Source organism: Punica granatum, chromosome 4 (genome assembly GCF_007655135.1).
Source record: "Punica granatum isolate Tunisia-2019 chromosome 4, ASM765513v2, whole genome shotgun sequence".
NCBI lineage: Eukaryota > Viridiplantae > Streptophyta > Magnoliopsida > Myrtales > Lythraceae > Punica > Punica granatum.
This window is the reverse complement of record NC_045130.1, coordinates 38,232,502-38,251,466: the sequence shown is the minus strand read 5'-3', so window position 1 is coordinate 38,251,466 and position 18,965 is coordinate 38,232,502. Positions and strand designations below refer to the sequence as shown.

The window sequence follows — 18,965 nt, the reverse complement described above, 5'->3', positions numbered from 1 at the left end:
TGGCTATTTTTGATGGCTTTGATGTCTAGTTTAGTCTTGGACCCCCAAGATCGATATGATGCAGCAGTTCAAGCCTGGCGCATGAAACAGCCGGGCTTTAGGGCTGAGTGGCTCGTCCTCCTCCACCTCGATGGGCTTCTCAGCTTCTTTTGCTACCGTCTTGATCGGTGTAAGAGGTAACTGCTTTCGGGTTCTCAAGGACCCCATTTTCCAGATTGCGCATGTACTAGTGTTAATAAGTTCTGGAAGAACAAGGTGAAGCTTATGTAATGCAAGCTCTTGAGGTGAGTTACGAAAATATATGTGCAAGAAGGCTAAATATTAATCGGAGTGCGCGCGCGCGTGTATATATATATATAATATATATACCCACACCAATATGCTATATATAAATATATATGCATCTATTAATTAATAGTTACATGACACGAACCCGGGCATGCCCGTCGGGGAAGGTCTTTGGTTAAATCACATCCTGATGATAACGGTTACATGTTGTATGTTCATAGTAAATTATTGAGTAATTAGCTAGTCGCAGTTTAGATGTTTGAGTATATTTATAGGATATATTGAGAAAATGGATGTATTTAAATTCAAATAGATTTAACGATTGATCCTCATTAACGAGACTATTTATATTCCTTTATCCAACTTTGCATTTCCCTGTAATCGTTCAAATTTTTTTTAAAAAAATTGTTAAGATGTATTTCTTATATTCTCTCGGTGTTCTCTTAGTATAAAATATTCAAAATAATACTACTAAGTAAATAACATCACAATTCGTAGACTTTTTTTTGTGTGAACTATGGTAATCGAAAGCTCAATTAAGCTCCGACTAATCCAGTCGAGCCGGGTTAACCCGCTAGGGGTAAAGCTCACATAATATGAATTTTCTATATTCACAAGCACTCGAACCTGATATCTTGCCAATTTGTAGAAATGGATTTGGATACATATATCCTAAGTTAATTGGAACATTTCTAAATTCAAAATCATAATAAACATATGTGTACATCATGTACGTACTTGCTAACGCTGCATGTGAAAAAGAATTGTGAATAAATGACTTATACATACCTCATCATAAAGAGCCTTTTACTAACAGTTCGAAGACCATTAGTACAAAAAGTTCGAGACTTTTTTTTTTTTTATCAGTGGTGTAATTTCCATTAGCAGAAAATATGTACAAGAGTCCACTCATTCAAGATAAAAATTCAGAGAAACTGTAACTCCAAATTTTGAGCTATAGAAGATCTAGACAACTTAAATTGCTTATTTGGAATTGATAACAACTTCATCTTCAAAAGCTTGGTGGCACGGAGCAGTAAATCCGCTACGTTTGTTGAATTCTTCTCAAATATTCTCGAGTTGCTTTCATTCCATATCATGTAAATGGATATGGTCCAGATGAGTCTCTAAGCAGTAGCATCATGTGACATTGACCTTTAAGCTTGAAACCCATTGAAGTTTATGTTCCCAATTTGTTGGTAGTCCAACATGACCCAATTGGCATAATAAGATGCACTAGATCCCCAGTAATCATGCATCCAAAGAACAAACGATCCCTCATTTCCTCATAGTCGCTGCAAAACTCACATTGAGGGTTCAAAATGGATAGTCACTATTTAAGCATTCGATCCTTAGTGCTTAACTTGTTAATAATAGCTAACCAACTAATGAAAGAAGCCTTGGGGAGGTGGCCAGCAAACTGCACTGCTTTTGACCATGTAACCTTAGAACCTTTGCTTTGAAGGCTTTCCCATGCCCTTGTTGTTGTATAGGTTCCAGATTTATGTGGGAGTCAAATAATATGGTCTGTGAACCCATAGAGATAGTGTCTGTCAAGTGCTTTATTTTCTTAGATTGAGGATCAATGCTCCTTAGCCATTGGCAAATACCATTCTCGAGGATACGACAAATCGGCTCATGACTCGGTATAGTAGGAACGCATTACAGACCTCGAGTATAGTATAGGACTAAAGGTCCTACAGTAGCCAGCAATCATGTCAGAAACTTATAGTTGACCCATCCTTGACAACATTGTTAAACAAGGCCTAGCAAGAGTTCTAAGTTGAAAGATCTTCCTCCAATTCCAGATACAATCCCCATAAACTTTTAACGTTCAAAAACATCTTCTCTATAGACTTTTTCCATTATTCTGTTCAGCTTACAATTTCATTTTATTCCCTTTTTTTGGTTTAATTCTGCCATTTTCTATCAAAAAGAAAAGTTTACTTTTGTCCGATTAATTTGTCTCTCCATTCGTCTCGTCACAAAGGGAAGAAGCCTAACTTCACAGCCTTTAAAATAAAAAAGAGAAAAGAAAAACTGAAATTGAAGAGATATATATATATATATATATTTTTTTTTCAGAAGGTTCATAAACCTAATAAAAGATTGTGTGATGAAAATGAGTAGCAAAAAATAACTGATAAAAATAAAAGACGTGAGAGTCTCGTTTATGAGAATTAAATTCAGAATATTTTAGTTCGAATTGAGAGAATGTATTGCTTTATAACTATTCTTCCTTTCTAAAAGGGAACTATTATTGTTAGAATTTGTATGATTGCATAACTTGAGGTATAGGCTTTGCCTTGTGTGCGTGGCTTCAGTCCCATAAAGGAGAGAGTATTTATAAGCATCCATAGTCCAGACATTGAGTTTTATTGTTTCAACTATATATTATACTTCCGTGAGATCACCAGATGTCATTAACCTCGGTTAACACTAATCTCTATTCGAGTGTCGGTTTGTCCTAACCGTCATTTGCTTCCTCCAGCAAGCATAAAAATTTGACCGTAATAGATCAACGCGGAAATTTGACGACGAATAGGGAAGAATGCATCTTTGAGGATTTAAAGCCAAATCCATAATTGTAAAGCCCCAATCTTCAGCTTATCTATGTGTTGATTTGGGCCCAGATAAGTGCAGGGACTTCTCGCTAAACGGTCCATTGAGCTATAGGGATGTCAATGTGGCCCAATATATATTTGGGCCGTTGTCATTGGATAGAGCCCAATAGTATTTGTAGTCTGGACTATTTTCTCTTTTTTTTTTGCTACCTGGATTATTCACTTATTGAAAAGAAATAATAAATACGTCAAAAAAAAAAGAATCTCCCCATTTTTCTTTTGTTATATGTACATATGTATGATCGGATTTCATTGTCAATTCCATTGGCACCATATTTTACAAAACATAGAAAAAAAAATCATTGTGAATTTGTTTGCTCATGCTTGATACGTATAACATATGTTTGAAGTTTGGAAATCTTCCATAAGAAAAACCAGAAAAACAAGAAAAAGGATATCAAGTAAGTTTGGGACATTCATATGTCTAGTCGAGAGGCAGATATAGGACCCTAGACTAGAGTAAATGGGTGCAGATAACGAGATCGTTTGAATTTATAAAAAGAAAACTAGGAACAAACTAGAGTATTGATAAGTGCACAAGAAAATTATTGAACTATAATTTATTTGGAATTTTTATGGCAAAATGTTTTATCTATCGCACTTTTGAGGAATTTTTAATCTCCCTCTACAATTCTCTATACCATAATGAAGCGTCTTATTTTCGTTAAGATTAGATAATAAAATATTGAGAGAATATAGATTCTAGAGAATTTTTTTTTGGCCACCGATTCTAGTGAGTTGAGAATTGTAAAAATTGAGCTCTCATATTTTGTTGCTCACTATATTAATAACTATGGGCAAAACATTGTGCATTGTGCTGGTATATATACAAAGAAATTAATAATACATCATTTATTGGACATCATTAAAGATTATTTAATTTGTCAAAAAAATTTGATTTTTCAAGAAAATCCTGAATGTTTATTTGTCAATGAATTTTTTTTGTTTATTTTGCAGTATTGTTTATTATCGATTTTCACTATAACAATTAGTGTCATAATTTCACTAAAGTAATAATGAATAATGATGTGATGATGATGATGATGATAATAATAAGATTTACAGAATTTAAACAGCTAGCTGAGAGTGATAAAAAAAAAGTTCACATGTCTTGTCTTCGATTTCTATAATTGATTGATATTAAATGTATCAATAGTCCAATCTATAATTCCTTTAAAGATCTCGAAATCAAGAAAATTGAACCAGTTGTAATTTCACATAAATATTTATGTTGCGTTTGGTTTCAAAGTAAGATTTTAAAATCATATTTTGATTTTGAAAAAGAGTAATATAAATGGGGTCCACCCTTTGACTTTGTATGAGTTATTTTGTTTTGTTGTTGAAAAAAAGTGGTATAAATGGAGCCCAGTCTTTGACTTTGTATGAATTATTTTGTTTTGTTGTTGATAGAATTAAGTTAAAGTTGTGATTTTAAAATCACATTTGCAAACCAAACAAGTTATTACCTTTATTTGGTGAAAATCTGCAAAATCATGAAAGACTTCTTGAGAGAAATTAATGGGCTCAAATTATGTTTTTGTCTCATACTTCTCGTAATTCTTTAATATCAAAGGAATTAAAATGAAATGATTGCATCCATCCGCCCCTTTAATCTCTTTCGTTCCCTCCCTTTTGCTCCATTAAAGAAGCGCGCCACCAACACCCCCACCCCCCCACCTTCTCTTCCTCCTCTTCCTCCTCTTCTGGCAGAGGACTCCATCTTAATTCCACTCCTACGCCAAAGCTGGCATCCATGGCTTCGCAGCACACCTTGAAGAAAACGAAGTGAAGGAGATCGACAGTAAGATTCTATTTGTTTGAACTCTTAAAATTTCAGCATTTACTAGAATACGTACTCAATAAGGTAAGCAAAAAGTATTCGCAGATTGAGTAAATGCTGAAAATTCGAAGTTCTTGGAAGCTTGTATTTACTTGCCTTCTCTGAGAAACTGTAACAAGGAATGAGCTGTATACTTCAAGAAGAAGAAGAAACTTGAATAAGTATTTAGCTAATCGAAGATGGTTAATTTGTATGATTACTTCCATATATCTTTGACGGCTATGCTGTCTTTGCTTCGGAATTAGAAATTTTTAGGTGAAATTGTGTGTACAAATCGGTTTATGGGCAGTGTAGATTAGAAGGGTTCGTGCCTTGTAGCAAGTCGGTTGCTGCATTACCGTTTCAGCCTTGACGACACGGATCATTTAGAAATTTATCATATTTGGATGATAAAACTCGCAAATTGGCTTGAGTTGGGAGCAGGCTGCATTTGTGCCGATTAGTCGGCCGTCTGTTTTTCAACTGAGCAATCTTTTGTTAAACTGTGTACTTCAACTAGAATAAAGTGAGAGCGAAAAAAAATTCCAACTTTCTCTTGTGATTATCAGTTGAAAAAAATTGCGGGGTCGGTGGTTGTCCATTACGTAAAAGATCTCTTGTTCTGATAAACATGTAGCTCTTTCGTGCATGTTGGAGGCTGCTAGCCACTAGTCAGTTATTTATTCTTTTATGACGAGTTTGCTTGCGGAAGGTAAATATCAGAATTCCGAGGCGCTTGATCTGATTCAGAGTTCCACAAGTCGCCTTGATAAAGAGGCTTTGATGTGATTCTTGAACTACAATTGCGTGATTATGAGTCAGTTTTCATGTCCTCATTTATTAGTGCAGCTCAATCTATATATCTGTATAGCTTCGTTCAGCACTTAAAATTGTTTCTGCTGTTACGTATATTGCTGCAGCGATTTATTCGAGGTTTTTTCTCTTCTTATTTTTTTCTGAATATATATAGATTGGACGCGGAGTGAGTGACCATTATTTGCTTTATGATGTCCATGTTATTTCCCATGTCGTTTTAAAAGATGTATGCATGCATGTTCTTGGAACTCGATAATTCCACGCCCTTTCTAACCTCTGCTTTTCTGCAGTCGCTGATTGTTTTCGTCACAAACGCCCATCAAATTTGCGGTACTCTTCAGCTTTGGCAACCTTTTGACTGTTGGAAGGTAAGTCAGCTGGAATCGGGTAATATAACACATGTAGAATAAATAACCTCAAATTTAGTGTCTCTTGACTTCTTCTTTCTACTTTTTAATGAGAAGTAAAATTCTTCAGAGTTCTTCATGTAGTAGTTAATATGCAACAGTAAGTTTAGCTTCAAGATGCTAAGTCTACTTCTTTGTTCGTTAGCACAGCCTCTCTCATTGGAGCTGTAGAACAGCTGAGCATGATGGTTTGACCCAACTCGCATTTACGCCACTGCAATTTACCTTGGGTGCGTTTGTTTTAGCTCTCGTTTTGGCTCTGCTGGTAAGCGTAAGATATCTGATTTTCTTCACTATTTGATAATCCTCCGCGTAATTGTTTGATTAAATTCTGATCCAGAGTTGGTAATGTATGTAATGTTGTGATGAGTCGTCTTCTCAAAAATTGCTTTCTTCCATGGATGACTTGAAAGTTGAACCCACGAATTCTAGTAGGCCTATATCGATTTTCAATTGAGGAATGGCCCAAGATGTTATTCCATTTTATCATATGTGATGGTTATAGACAGCTTAGCCTCAAAGCGGTCAGCTTCTTAGCTGCTCCCCTTCTTCCAACATCTTAACTACCATAAAACCTTGCCCCCCCAAGTCTTGATTGATTTCATCTCTACTTTCAATCAAAATCACTGTCTCCATCCCGGCGGAATCTACCGATGATTCCATAAAAAAGTCTGGAATCCACGTTAATATCTATGATGCAATATACAAGCGCGTTTAGTGATCATCACAGATGTGGTTTCCACATTAATCACAGAGATCTTTGATTTCGAATAAAAAACCCCCGGATCGATGTCCCACGAGACCACGTGGAACTATGTACTTTAGACATTCTCCATTCCTATATGAAACTACCCATTTGCCCGAAACATGACGATGCCCTTATTCAGTATCTGCATATGGGAATAGAAAAAAGATCGATTGAGACATGATTTTTAATGGCTCAATTCAGAAGTCCTAACCGTTGTTTATGAACTTTTTTATGCGCGTGGATGGCACAATTTTAATCATATGCCCTTTAGATACTTTGCTTTTCCTTTCAATAATTTAAAAGGCATGGACAAGTTGCTGACAATGCACATATTTATTATTGTTTAGTATTTTCAATTACAAAGAGTCAATAAATCTTATATAAGAAAATAAACATCCAAATAAAATAGCACATATAATCTATATATATATATATATATATAAAGTCATATCCCTTCCTATTAAATAAGGGTAGAATTGTAAATTTCTCTATTAAATGAGGGTAGAATATTAATCTCACCCTATTAAGTAGGGTTGAATTTTAAATATCGCTATTAAGTAAGGGTAGGATAGAAAATGTCTTAATAAATTGATTTGTTATACAAAAATTGATTAGTATTCCTTATTATTATACTTTAAGAAAATATATCCAAAAGAAACACTAAACAAGAATTTTAATCACTTATTATTATTATTTTATAAGCAATAGTTATTTTATTAGTATATATTACATAATTTTAACAATCATTGTGGCCCTCATAAAAATTAAATAAACTTAATCCCTCATTGAAATGGTTGGTCATTTTATATTAAATCATTCAAATTTATAAAAATTAATACATGAAATATGAGTGTGAAAAGACAAATACGAACACTTAATATAAAAATTTTATAAACTCTATAATTATTAATCTTTCTTTTAAAAGTTAGGAATTTATATTCTTTAGGATATTATGATTTTTCATCAATTGAATTGAAAATTTAGATAATGTATATAAGATATTTTACACGACCAATTTGCTTGTGAGCTCGTATATTAATTTCATGTTGCATGGGTATGAAATTTATCGTGTTAAAATATATATAGTATACAAATATTTTCCTATCTATTAATATAAACTACAACTCAATATTGATAATTTTCAATATTTAACATTTCATAGTAAAATTTTCTTTACATGCCCCGTGCAAAACACGGGTTCAATAGCCTAATTTTACTAATAAGAACTAAATTTGAAATATCTTTATTTTTAAAGGGTGTTCAGTACGAGTATTATTAGGTTACATGAAATGTGAAGATTGAATGGAAAGTTTAATTACGGAAATCTTTTTCTTAGATCGTAAGTCAAAATGTGAGATTGATGTGTTTGTTAAATAATATTGGATTATGGGGATATGAGTGATAATAATATAATAAACGGTTTATTTTTACGGAGATAGTTGTGAGTTTCATGATCGTAATCTCCTTTGTAATCTAACAATTCTACCTGTTTTAGATGCAAATTTTTTACCAACCACGGCCGTAAAATTCTAACTTGAAAAAATAATTATAATCGTTAACTTTTACAGTCTTTACAAGCAAACATGATAAAATATGATGTAAAATTTGAATTTTAAGAATAAAGTGCAAAAAATTCGCAGTCGGTTGATTTTCAACAGAATAAATGATTGTGGGTTGAATGAATGTTGCGAATTCACTATCAAGAGAGCTTAAAAGAGAATCCATTGAGTTTTTGAATATTATGGTCCGCGTCAAGAAAAAATAAAAATAGTATTAACTGTTGAGAGCAAGTGAATTACGGGCAAGAATAGAATCTTGGTGTCTAGAAAAGGGAAAAGAAGCAAAGTGAATCTACTCCTCGAGAAACAAATAAACCGCACGTGGAAAAATTTTTAACCTACCAAAACTAATCGATAGAATATTGTCTTGACTTATTTTTGTCGAATTCCTTATAGTGTACTCGATTTTGGTTCAATACCTCATTGCTTATTTCCCCGATAATGAGTACTCTAAATATTCTCTCAAAATTCGGATCCCATGAAATCGGGAAACCATCTAACTAAAATAATAATAAAATACATAATAACAACATATATACATATCCATAAACATTTATAGATGAGTGAAATATCTAGTCCTCCTAATTTGAATAACAAACAAAGAATCTTCTAGAGTCGTCATATATGTATATATATATATATATATATATAAGTATGGCTAGGCAAGTGTTACGGACGGACCTTCACAAGCATGCAGGATCAGAGAACGGGATGCAAACTACAGTCCCATCAACTATATTTATTATCTATCTATAGCTCAACCTCTTCATATCCTACAAGTCATGGTCGATACGCGGTGCGTTAACTGGCTTGATTTGCCGAGGGAACTCTTGTATCTAATTTTGGACAAGCTGATACGCGGAATTAATTCAGATTACTTTCGGTTTGCTGTGGTGTGCAAGGATTGGCTCGCCGTCGCACGTGAATTCCAGGCCACATCGCCCAAGCGACAGCTCTTTCCTATACTTTTGATTCCAACCGAAGACAAGAGCAAGACACATCGAGGTACTATTTTGGATTATTAATATATCCACGTACATATCATCACGGTTTGCGTTCAGAACAAAATTACACTGCTAATTAATATACATATTATTGTAGGGTGGTACGACGTCATCCAAGACAGGATTGTTGATTCTCGATTGCACGTGCCTTACAATCGAAGATGTTGTGGATCGTCGCATGGATGGTTGATTTTCACGGAAGAGGATTTGTCGTTGACGCTCTACAACCCCTTCGCCGGCAAATCGATTCGTCTCCCTCCTGTCATTCCAGTCCCACCCGTGGAGGAACTGTCTGCCGACCACCAGTACGATATCCCAAAAGTAGTACTGTCTGCCGACCCTTTCGAGGCTCCCGACACGTATGAGGTTGTCGCCATACATGGCGTGTACGTCGGTAAGCTTGCCTATTTTAAATCGGGATGGAATACCTGGATTTATGCAAGGCAGGGAGAGTACAACATGTCTGACTGGACGTCTCATTTCTGCGAGATTACCTACTTTGATGGAAAATCTTACGCCGCGGACGATCAATCGTTGGTATCGCTTGAAGTATGCATCAGCGAAGCGGACCCTAACGCATCATCATACGTTAGCTTGAATCTCATTATGATTCGTCAAAGGAACTGGGTCTCAAAGTGCTACCTCGTGCCATCACTCGGTGGACGTCTTCTCTGGATTGATAGGCACCACAGGTGGAAAAATGGATCCTTTGAGATGGATGGAAAATCTTATGACTACGATCCCGACATACTTCATCTTACCAAATGCTTCAAAGTCTACGAGATGAAGGAGATAGACGGACAGATGAATCAAGTAGAGCTGACAAAGCTGGACGGCCAAGCCATATTCGTTGGTAACAACCACGCGGAGATGATCATGACCTCACTTTTCCCGGCGGGATGCAAGCCCAACAGGATTTACTACACGGATGACAATATGGACAGAGTTTTAGGGCCGTATCAGCCCCTTGGAGCTATCGACATCGGAGTCTTCGATCTCGACAAGGAATGCACCTATCCGCTCTGTGTACCGGGTGAATCAAAAAAGGACATGCCACCACCAATTTGGTTCGTACCGAGGGCCAGTCACATTCGGCTGGCCAATCGTTGTTGATTGTTTAGTTTTAAGTTTATTAGGTTATATTGTTGATTGTTTAGTTTTAAGTTTATCAGGTTACTCTTTGCATAACGATCAATTGAATACCTATGCATTGGTTTTTTTTTTAATTTCTTATTCCACTTTATTGTACCGAATAATAAAGATTCTTATCCATGGGACAAAGCCACCGCGGTAATGTTTCTTTATCGACTATTACGGAAAAATGGCATAGACTCGTTTGAAAAATAAATAAATGTACCTAGTGTAATGGCATATACTCTCATTCGAGACCTAATAAAGTTAACATTTTATTGACCATCTATATTTCTTTATTCAATTTTCATTCCCTTGAATTAAAACACAAATATTGCTCGTAATCTTAAAAATAAAAAAACAGAGAGAGCATTAAGATGTATTGTATAAAAATATAAAAAATAATACTAATACGTAAATTACGTCGTAATTTGTAGACATTTGGATGCCCATGGCCGTGGGATTTGGATATATATATATCATAAGAACATTTTTAAATTCAAAATCATAATTTGTATATGTACTCAACATGCATGTGAAAAAAGATTATGAATATACAACAACCATTATTACAAAATAAATGAAATATACTCACGGAACTTTACCCTATCTAATCATAATAAGCCTTCTACTAAAAGTTCAAAGACCATTTATCCATCTATCTATCTATCTATCTATCTATCTATCTATCAATCTTTTATAATAGGTATTTACTCGTAGTTATCGCGAGACGAGAGATTTACATTCGTTTAATGAGAGCGTGCCATATAAGTGTCTTGGGTGAATTCTTACTTCGTGGTTGATTGCCTCTTCTATTCTCCTTACTAAATGCCCTACATAAATTTTTTTATCAAATTTATTGAAATTCAAACAATCTAATTAATATTTTCCCAATCCATCTCTCTCTCTTTTTATATATATATATATATATATATATATTGCCTATATATATTAGTTCGGCCTCCTATATATATAGTGCCTATATATATTAGTTCGGCCTCCTGCAACGAGAGAGTATGTCATTCAAGTAATAATATTTTTGGTCACAGAAACACAATTATTTTTTTGATGGCAATGTATTTAAGTAAAAGAAATGCATAAGCATAACAAGTGAAATTTAATAAATTATATGGATACAAGGTTCTTTTGAGACTCTTATTCGTAATATAGCAATACAATGGATAATTGTGGAACTCCTTAAGAATATAAAATACTTTAAAGTCAACTAATAAGAACATATACAAAATTTATGCCTTTATAAATCTCAACATGTTATATGACAAATCTAAATATAACGAGTCAATCGGGTTATATGAATTGAATTCAAAATCTTTTAGTTTCAAGCAAGAGCGTGTGTTTATTATACAAATATATTTTCTTTATGCAGAGAGTATTGTTCGGCTTCGTAAGATTGCATAACTTAAGGCACGGGCTTGCCTTATGTGCCTTTAGTCACATTTTAAAAATTCGATTTGTGAATTGTAGAGATTAATATCGCCCAAAAGGCTCTAACTAATTATTATGTATGGTAGACAAGACATAACATTTTAAATGAATGAATATGTTGAAAAATAATAATGTTAACAATTTTTATCGTGTATCATCAAATGAGAAAAAATAAAGATTTTTATTTTTTTTAATTAAGAAAAGCTAAAGTTTTTATTTTTGTGTTTATCTTCACTTGTTTTTATGTTTATCACAATCGTACAAATTAACATAACCATGATGTATAAGTCGTGTTACTATTTTCACGACGACTTCTGCAATCCAAAATGGGAAGGCAACGGACATGATAATTAGAGTTTCTATGGCTTATGAAGAAAGCATATATAGTGTCAAGCATTCAACCACACTAGGCTGCACTCATTGAAAACTACTTTCATGGCTTGTTCCTCTCCCGATAATGTGGTAATGACCAGTCCTCTAAAGCTATCTATTAGGGCAATGCGGTTGAATTTAGTGAGCTTGCAAAGATGACGGGAAAAATGGCATATGACCAAGAAAGATACATATGTACATACCGAAGAGCAATATAGTTGATGAATTCAATCAACTTTCGAATCGCGACCAAGAAAAAAATTGCGTCAAAATTGATTGATATTAAATGTATCAATAGTCCAATTTGTAATTCCCTCGAAATCAAAGAAAATTGAACTAGTCATAATTTCACAGAAATATTTACCCTTAATTAGGTGAAAATCTGCAAAATAAAGAAAGACTCTTGTGAGAAATTAATGGTCTCAAATTATGTTTTTGTCTCATACTTCTTGTAATTCTATAATATCAAAGGAATTAAAATGAAATTATTGCAAACTCCTGCTCCACTATCATGTGCATATGCATTACAATAAACTAGCCAATTGACCCGAGTATTGCGCGGGTGTTACATAATTAATACTTGAATATATGTAAATGAGTATGCCAAATTTATTAATTTTATGATAGTAATTTGATCTATAACAGTACCGCGTGCCCTCAAACACACTCAATTTATTTATTAGAGGCCATAAAGTTTCCTCATCCTCCGCCATGTACTTATTAAGAACCAGGGACTTGACCACTGAACTTCTTGCAAAATGGAACCATATCTTTTTGAACTCCTCTGACTCGAAGAGGGCTCCGAAAGCGTGCGTCTCTTTGTGAACTCCTCTGTCTTAAAGAGGGCTCCGAAAGCGTGCATCACGGCTTCATATTGTAAGATCTCACCTGACCTCCTATGGATTGAGTGTTGACTGAGAGGATAGTGTGAACGGCGTATATATCTGAGAAAAGTATGTTGATACTTTCACGGTGCAGTCCATCGATGGCAACATCAATTATATACTAATATTTGCATAAAGTATAAATAGTCGAAATTCCAAAAGAGATATATGTAACAAATAATCCAAAAATTCGGACTAGTCAGTTATTTATTCTTTTTATGACGAGTTTGCTTGCGGAAGGAAAATATCAGAATTCCAAGGCGATTGATCTGATTCGGAGTTCCACAAGTCGCCTTGATAAAAGGAAGGGCTTTCATGTGATTCTTGAACTACAATTGCGTGATTATGAGTCAGTTTTCATGTCCTCATTTATTAATCCAGCTCAATCTATGTACGTTTATATGCTTAATTCGGCACTTAAAATTGTTTTTGCTGGTACCTATCTTGGAATATCAAGCTAGTTATTAACTACTAATATTACGACCTCTGTTGTGTGATCATAATACTTCTCTATTGCCATTGCTGCAGTGATTATTCAAGGTTTTTTCTCTTCTTATTTTTCTAGAGATATATAGATTGGATGCGGAGTGAATGATGATTATTTGCTTTATGATGTCCATATGGTCTCAAGCTGATATTTCCCATGTCGTTTTAAAGGATATATGCATGCATATTCTTGGAACTCGATTATTCCACACCCTTTCTAACCTCTTCTTTTCTGCCGTCACTGATTGTTTTCGTCACAAACGCCCATCAAATTTGCGGTACTCTTCTGCTTTGGCAACCTGTTGACTGTTGGAAGGTAAGTCAGCTTTTATCAGGTAATATAACATATACAGAATAAATAACCTCAAATTTAGTGTCTCTTGATTTCTTCATTCTACTTTTTAATGAGAATTAAAATTCTTCAGAGTTCATTCATATAGTAGTACTCTGCAACAGTTAAGTTTAGCTTCAAGATGCTATAAGTCTACTTGTTTGTTCGGCAGCACAGCCTCTCTCATTGGAGCTGAAGAACGGCTGAGAATGATGGTATGACCCAACTCGCATTTTTGCCACTGCGATTTACCTCGGGTGCATTTGTTTTAGCTCTCATTTTGGCTCTGCTGGTTAGCATAAGATATCTGATCTTCTTGGCTAATCTTTATTTGAAGTGCATGAGTGATTGCATTTGCTTCATCCTTCGATGATCCTTTGCATGCTCATTGCAGATTCATAGCAAGATTTTAACCATATATTATTATTGCCTATCATTTGTGAGATCTGCCCTTATCTGGCAATTTCATGCCGTCTGATTCATATTCCGGATTCTATTAAAATCCTAATATGCTTCTCATGACCTGACCATTTGCTCTACTCGGCGGCTATCACTATCTCAGGTACAGTCTGAGCTATATCCCTTTTGCAAAGAGAATATATGGTTTCTGATCTCATGGTCCGTTTCTGTGACACTGAGCTTTGAGGAGTAAATTGCATGAATCATCAAGAAGAAAGAATTTCGAAGCTTCAATATTTTCTTTTTACCGTTCTTTCCTGCTCAAATTTTTTGTAATAAAAAAGACCATTCGGCCGGCATTTCGGTGCTTATATATGATTGTGTTTTATCGGGAAAACATTCACTATTTGATAGTCCTCCGTGTAATTGTTTGATTAAATTCTGATCCAGAGTTGGTAATGTATGTAATGTAGCGATGAGTCGTCTTCTCAAAAATTGCTTTGTTCCTTGGATGACTTGAACCCACGAATTCCAGTAGGCCTATATCGATTTTCAATTGAGGAAGGGCACAAGATGAAATTCCACTATATCATATGTGATGGTTATAGACAGCTTAACCTCAAAGCGCTCAGCTTCTTAGCTGCTCCCTTTCTCCCAACATCTTAACTACCATGAAACCATGCTCCCCAAGCCTTGATTGATTTTCATCCTCTACTTTCAAACAAAATCACTGTCTCCATCCCGGCTACCGACGATTTCATGAAAGAGTCTGGAATCCACGTTAATATCTATGATGCAATATACAAGCGCGTTTAGTGATCATCACTGATGTGGTTTCCACATTAATCACAGTGATTTTTTATTTCGAATAAAAAACCCCAGGATCGATGTCCCACGAGACCATGTGGAACTATGTACTTTAGACATTCTCCATTCCTATATGAAACTACCCATTTGCTCGAAACATGACGATGCCCTTATTCAGTATCTGCATGTGAGAATAGAAAAAAGATCAATTGAGACATGATTTTTAATGGCTCAATTCAGAAGTCCTAACCGTTGTTTTATGTACTTTTTAATGCGTGTGGATGGCACAATCTTAATCATATGCCCTTTAGATACTTTCCTTTTCCTTTCAATAATTTAAGAGGCATGGACAAGATGCTGAAAATGCACATATTTATTATTGTTTAGTATTTTCAATTACAAAACAGTCTATAAATCTTATATAAGAAAATAAATATCCAAATAAAAAGCACATATTATATATATATATATATATATTTGTATCCCTTGGGGTAGAATTATAAATATCTCTATTAAATATGGGTAGAATATTAATCTCATCCTATTAAGTGGGTTGAATTGTAAATATATCTATTATATAAGGGTAGAATAGTAAATGTCTTAATAAATTGATATATTATATAAAAATTGAATAATATTCCTTATTATTTTAATTCAAGAAAATATATATATATAAAAACACTAAAAAAGAATTCTAATAACTTATTAATATTTTATAGAGTTAAATGCACTTTACCTTTCAAATAATGTCATAGATTGGGTTTACCCCCTACCTTTAAAATTTGGCAAAGTGCCCCCCCGACTTAACTTGATAATAAGCAAGGTGGCTCCTAGACCACATGCCGGCCACATTTCCGGTCAAAACATTTCACATGCTGCTCACACGCCAATTTGGACGTGCAAAATCGTCATAAGAGAAGAAATTATCAAAACTTGAAAATTTCCATAAATTAGTGCACCTATCATCATCACCCACCCATTCAGGGGACTCCAATGTTCGCAGATCACAACACCCGATTGTGTGATCAAGAATTGAGAAGGCTAGGTAGTTATTGGACCATAAGTTCACTAATGACCAAAACAGAAAAAAAGGAACAAAAAGTATAACTTCTCTCATCAAAAGGATAATTCTCAACCAGATTTGCAGGAGGGGGAGGGGGAGGGGGAGGGGAGATGATATAGTATAATAATATCAAACATCCATTGTTTTAGAACGGGTTGTGAAAAATGCAATTTCAGAGTTGCACCTACATGTGTGAGTACAAATTAAACAACAGGAGTACAAGGGTTCATTTTAAGACCGTAAAGGCATGCTGTAGGACTAATGGAATTTTTATCGCCTTCATTAAGCTTACCCGATAGCAATGGCTTTCGTAAAGATTGAACGTCCGAGAAAGTCGAGCATTCATGGAATTACATTTCCGAGCATTCCTTTCTTCTCTTGTTTCAATGACGATTAAGTGCCCTACTTTTTGCAAAATTTCGGTTTTTGATAAATTATTCCCTTGTGACAATTTTGCCCTGTCTAAATTGGTGTATGAGCGGCATGTGACATGTTTTGGCTGGAAATGTAATCGGAATGCGGTTCAAGAGGCACCTTGCTTATTATTTGGTTAGGTCGGGGGGTTATTTGCCAAAATTTGAAGGTTAGGGGGCAAACCCACTTTCATCCCATAGTTCGGGGACAAAGTGAATTTAACTCTATTTTATAAGCAATGATTACTTTATTAGTATATATTACATAATTTTAATAATCGTTGTTGGCCTCATAAAAATTAAATTAACTTAATCCCTCATTGAAATGATTGGTCATTTTATCTTAAATCATTCAAATTTACAAAAATTAATACATGAAATATGAGCATGAAAAGACAATTGCAAACACTTAATTTAAAATTTTATAAACTCTATAATTATTAATCTTTCTATCAAAGTTAGGAATTTATATTCTTTTGGATTTTATGATTTTTTATCAATTGAATTGATAATTGAGATCATGTATATAAGATATTTTACATGAATGATTTGCATGTGAGCTCTTACATTAATTTCATGTTGCATGGGTATGAAATTTATCGTGTTAAAATATATATAGTATAAAAATATTTTCCTATATATTAATATAAACTATAACTCAATATTGATAATTTTCAATATTTAACATTTCATAGTAAAATTTTCTTTACATGCCCCACGCAAAGCACGGTTTCAATAGCCCAGTTTTCTAATAAGAACTAAATTTGAAAGATCTTAATTTTTGAAGGGTGTTTGGTACGAGTATTGTTAGGTTAGATGAAATGTGAAGATTGAACGGGAAGTTTAATTATGGAAGTTTTTTTCCTAGTTTGTAAGTCGAAATGTGAGATTGATGTGTTTGTTAAATTATATTGGACTATGAGGGATGTTTGAGTGATAATAATAATAATAATAATAATAATAATAATAAATGGTTTATTTTTACAGAGATAGTTGTGAGTTTCACGATCGTAATGTCCATTGTAATATAACAATTCTACCTGTTTTGGATGCAAATTCTTTACCAAGGGGTATTTACCTAAAATGGCCCATGGTTTGTCCGTTTTGTCAAATCTATCATATGCTTTTTTTTGTCAAATCTATCATATAGTTTATTTTTTGCATCAAATTTATCCCGACGTTATCTTTTCCGTTGACATCTAACGGCTGTGCTGACGTGGCGCCTACGTGGCAAGTGTGGCCCACTATCTCTTCACGTGCCACGTCAGCACGGCTGTTAGATGTCGACGGAAAAGATAACGCCGGGATAGATTTGATGCAAAAAGTAAACCATGGGATAGATTTGACAAAAAAAGCATATGATAGATTTGACAAAACGGACAAATCATGAGCCATTTTAAGTAAAAACCCCCTTTACCAATCACGACTGTAAAATTCTAACTTGAAAAAATAATTACAATTATTTAAATTTTATAGTCTTTACAAGCAAACATTATAAAATACGATATACAATTTGAATTTTAGGGATAATGAATGAAAAATTCGCAATCCATCGATTTTCAACAAGAATTTACTGTCATATATATAATAATTAAACTAATAAACGATTGTGGATTGAATGAATGGTGCAAATTCACGATTAAGAGAGCTCACAAGAGAATCAATCGAGTTTATGAATATTAGGGTTGAGATCAAGAAAAACAAAAAAAGTATAACTATTGAGAGCAAGTGAATTATGGGCGAGAATAGAATCGTGGTGTCTGGAAAAGGGAAAAGAAGCAAGGTGAATAGTAAAGTACTCTACTCTTCGAGAAACAAGTAATCCATACGTAGAAAATTTTTTCACCTACCAAAACTAATCGATAGAATATTGTATTAACTTATTTTTCTCGAATCCCTTATAATGTACTCGATCTTGGTTCAATACCTCATTGCTTATTTCCCCGATAATGAGTACTCGAAATATTCTCTCACAATTTGGATCCCACGAAATCAGGAAACCATCTAACTAAAATAAATATATACATAATAATAATAATATATATACATATATAGATGAGTAAAATATCTTCTAGAGTCGTCATACATATATATATGTATGCCTAGGCAAGCATGCAGGATCACTGAAAGGGATGCAAAATACAGTCCCATCAACTATATTTGTGTATCTCTATCTATAGCTCAACCTCTTCGTATCCTATAAGTCATGGTCGATACGCGGTGCGTTAACTGGCTTGATTTGCCGAGGGAACTCTTGTATCTGATTTTGGACAAGCTGATACGTGGAATTAATTCAGATTACTTTCGGTTTGCTGTGGCGTGCAAGGATTGGCTCGCAGTCGCATACACGCACGTGAATTCCAGGCCA

At 34.2% G+C, this 18,965-nt stretch overlaps 1 pseudogene; it reads left to right on the top strand.

Annotated features, from left to right (window-relative positions):
- The first annotated feature begins 12 nt into the window (after positions 1-12).
- LOC116204404 lies at positions 13-14,664 on the top strand (annotated as a pseudogene).
- The last annotated feature ends 4,301 nt before the right edge of the window (positions 14,665-18,965 follow it).